Raw genomic sequence first — 4,793 nt, forward strand, 5'->3', positions numbered from 1 at the left:
ATTTCTTCTTATCCTCTCACTAACTTGAGCATTGTAGTGCTAACTGTCATACCCCAAAATTTGCCTGATCATTTCTTTAAAGGAATACCAAATTTGGAGCCGTGGGGTTTAACATTTATATTGTTAAACTCATTCTCTAATAATCTGGTCAAAACGGGGGTACAATCAGCAGGTATTTTGGGGCCCAAACAGTTGGTCCAATTATCGTATCATAAGGATTTTTATCATTCTCTTTGAGATATTTTACTATAAATTGGTTTCACTGTTTAATTCTCTCATTTTGCACTTTTTATTGAATTTGCAATCTTTTTTTTATTATTAGTATTATTGTGTTTGACTAACTACTAATATATATTAGGATTATTTTTAGGATTAATAATAGTCTGATTAGAATTAGTATTCTATTTTTTGTTATTTTCAAGGTTAATATTTATTTTGAGCTATTAGGTTAATTGGGCACTAGGCCCATTAGGAAGGAAAACCTAATTTAACTAATATAAATAGGGCTAGTTTTAACAAATTAGGGGAGGCCACTATTTTTACTGACAATCCACGTTTCGTTTATGATAGCAATACTGTAAATATTTCTCCCTTATTCACACTACTACTAACAATTCACTCATCCACACATAGTTCTCATGCCAAACATCTTCCCTGCAAACTTTGTGACCACACAACCATTACAATATCCACACAAGATTTTTCAACAAAATCCCACTTTCAAGTGATATATTTTGCATAACTATTAACTCACATAGGCCAATCTCCATCTACCAGACATTTGTACCTACACACTAACAGGCCAACCTCTAACCTCTCACTAGCAGTAACTATATAATTACTAAATTTTCTTCTTTGTTCATGACACCATTGCCAATAGTCCATCTCCTATAAGACAAAATCAAAACAGAGGAAAAGAAATAAGAACTGAATTGATATTGCTGTGTTATATTGTTTGGTTGTTCTCTGTGTTGCTTGCAGGTTTCAATTAAGAGAAGAAAGTCGAAGGAGATCCGCCGCCAATTTCTATCCAAAGCATCACTCTCGGATCACAACTTGAAAACCTGTAAAGGAAGAACACAACAACAATCACAGCAAGGAGAAAACGAAAACAGAAGCGTCACGGTTCAACCACCCACGGCCAACCGTTGCCGAAGTTGATGAACGTGCAACCGCGGCCGTCGTACCAAGCCGCACCACTACCACACGGATCCAGCCACGCCCTCACGATGCCCTCTCCGCACGAACAACCATCGCTCCAACCGCACACCGCCGCGAGCTTCTACCGTCATCGCCGACGCCGCTGCAACCAGCTCCACACGCAGCACACAAAGCGGCCTAACCACCACCGGATCTCGCGCAACCATCCACGCCGCACTACGCAACAACACCTAGTCCGTCGACCTCCTTGTTCCGACCGGTCACCGCCTCCTTCCCCAATACGTCACTGTGAGTGTTCCGATTTTATTTTGATCTTGGTCATGAGTTGTTTATAAATATATGAAATATGAATGGAGAGAACTAAGAGAAAGAAGAAGAGATAAGGTTGTTTTTCTGATAAGTATATACTATGTGTTGTTTGATTCTTTTAATCTTAATTTCCAGATGCCATGTGTCCCAATAATACTGGCTAATGTGTATGAGTTGAAAAGTCAAAGAAAATGTTGGTTGATATTTGATTGTTCTTATTCTTTTGAGTCAAGTAGTAAAAACGTGAAATATGCATCATTGGTTTTCAACATCTCCATGATTTTCTTTTCTCATAATTAATTATCAAGTAATTGTAAAAAAAATTAATAATGAGGAAAATAGATCCCCACATTCATTCTGATTACTGGTTTATGTTATTTAGTTTTGCTAAAACATTAATAAAGCTACCAAAACACAAAAAAAAGATTTAACTATTATAAAAAAAAAAACAACATATCAAATACTAAAAATACCAATAATTATTCCATTTAATTAATTAAATATAATTCAAATAAACTCTATTTAGTTAAATGGTTTCAACCATCCTCATTGGTTGCGATGATTAACTATTCAATTTCCTCGTTCCTAATCCGTTATTCTTTTTAATCGAATCATTCGATTACGAGGGGTAACGATACAAATTAATTATTGAATTATTAAAATACTATATTTCGTTATTAGTAATAATCAAATTAATTTATTAAAATTGGTAACGATACAACTTTCAATCTGTTAACTATGGCGATCGAATCTATTGATCGTTGCGGTTAATAGTGCCATACCAAATCAGGGTTGTACGCCCAAACACTCAAAATACACTAAACCACGATACTACGGTGTTTCAACACTGCAATGTTCACAACTACGATAAGGTAACTCAAAATACCTTCGAACATTCGCATTTCAAAAACAACTTCAAACCATTCAAATCAAATTCAATTCTAAGGCGTACAACCCTGTCCCCGAACTACGTTGACTCTGATTCTCCCTAAGGAGATACGTAGGCACTTGGCAACAAGGCGAGTCCCCCACCCTAAAATCTCAATCTTCCCCTTATTCGATTCTTTAGCTATAAAACCTTAACAATAAGCCATAAACCTTTATCTTTAAATGTTAGCCTTTAGGAAAGGGTTGAGGGTGCCTAACACCTTCCCTCGACCTGAATATAGTATCTTACCCCGATCTCTCAACTACGTAAGGTTTCCTATTCGCCTTGGTAGAATAGGTGGCGACTCTCTAAGTTAAATTTTAGGCAGGTTGCTACAGCTGGCGACTCTGCTGGGGACCACTTAATGGTAATTACTATGCTCCTATAGGTTTTGGCAGGGTTTAGGTTTGGCAAACTTTTAGGGTTTGACCAATTTGCCATTTTTAGGGTTTGGCTAACTCGCCAATTTTAGGGTTTATTTTTTATATAAATATTTAAATTTTTATTTATTTATTTATTTTATAAATACATTTATTTCACCTCAATTTAAATTAATATTTTATTTAAATATTTGTTCTACTGCATTGTTATAAGCGGCCGGAATCCAAGGTTAGTTTTTAAATATTTAAATTTAAATTTATTTATTTATTTACAGCCTTAAACTACAGTAATTTAAATTTTTATTTAATTACTGTCATACTATATTGTCAAATTATAAGCGGCGGGACTTCGAGGTTAGTTTGTTTTTAAATATTCAAATTTAAATTCATTTGTTTATTTATCTACATCTATTTACAGTAATTTTATTTATTTATTTTATTATAATTTAAATAAATACTGCTTTGGTCGCTTATATACAATTGCTGCTTTTTTATATTGTCGGGATATTATAAATTATTTGTTTAAACCCTAAGTGTGGGAGTTAACTTTGAGATCAATAGGGGAGTATGAATCTCCTACGAGTCTCATTGATAACTCCACTCGGAGTGGGTTGAGTATTCGGAAATGTCCAAAACGAGGCTTGACTTTGTTGAGGGCAGGACTGGATACTTGGCTGATCTCTCCGAGAACCTACCCCAAAAATTCGAACCTCATGGATAAAATGAGTTGTTCTAAAATCCGAAGAGACAAAAAGTCTCGGAGGCTACGAACGACCCCATGAGACCTTCTAGAACACTCCCAAAAAAAAAAAGGGTAGGCTCCCTAGAGCCGTTACGTCGAACCTATGAACCTAGGACTTTTGTGTTTATGTGCTTATTATGTGTTTGCAACATATATACTTCGAATATCTATGCATTGCCATTTTGCAGGTACTCCTAAGTGGTCCCTAGCCTGTAGGGACACAAATTCCTAAAGACCATGTCTTTCCCACGAAGGACATCACCATCTACGCATCCCCTAGCCTGTGGGGATTTTATTTTTATATCCTTGTATTCTTACAACTACGCGTCCTTCCCACGAAGGACATTTCCATTAACGCACGTCAATTGGCCTCTCGATGGCCATGCAATTCGGTGATTGTCGTGAACGGTCACCCCGTGCTTGCTACTACGTACTCCCTAACATATAGGGATTTTCTGTTACATCCACGTGTTTTCACAATGACGCGTCCTTCCCCGAAGGACAACTTCACTAGCATGCGTTCGATTGGCCTCTCGATGGCTATGAAATCTAGTGACTGTCCTGAACGGTCACTCCATGCTTGTTTCCGCGCACCCTCTGACTTGTAGGGTTTGGACTTCCATTTATGCGTCTTCAATCCCTAGCTTGTAGGGAGTTCACTTCGTCTTATATCGTCCTTAGATAGGTTGCGTTCCACATATAGAACCTTCCCACGAGGGACAACTTCGTAAGTACACGTCGAACGACCTCTCGAAGGTCATGAGATTTAGTGACTATCTTGAACGGTCACTAGCCGCTATCTTCTACATACTCCCGAATCTAAGGGATTTCCCTTAGCGTGTCATAACATTTACCCTGTAAAGATTCCAAGAGGGTCTAATGTCGCCTCTAAGGCTATCCCTATGATCATATGTTACACGTCTGCATACACGGAGTTACAATACAAGGAGTCTCTCGCTTACGCGTGCATTGGCATTTTCATGCATTCATACATGCTCATCTGCATTTCTATCTTCGCCCGCATCCATACCAACCGTGCTAGCCGGTTTCCCGAAACTCAAAAAAAAAAATCAAAGGATCGTAGACTATGGAGCAAGGAGAATAAAAGATCTTAGTCTTGCTAAAGAAGAGGATGTCTTTCACCATGCCAACCACGTGTCCATGCCTTGTCATAACAAGATTATGAATACAATAAAGGTTGTCATCGAGCAATATTAGTTCAACAAAGAAGTTCCCTCATAGATACACTCAAGATGTATCTAGTCATAAAGGG

The sequence above is a fragment of the Vicia villosa genome, unplaced genomic scaffold (assembly GCF_029867415.1).
Source record: "Vicia villosa cultivar HV-30 ecotype Madison, WI unplaced genomic scaffold, Vvil1.0 scaffold7, whole genome shotgun sequence".
Taxonomy (NCBI): domain Eukaryota; kingdom Viridiplantae; phylum Streptophyta; class Magnoliopsida; order Fabales; family Fabaceae; genus Vicia; species Vicia villosa.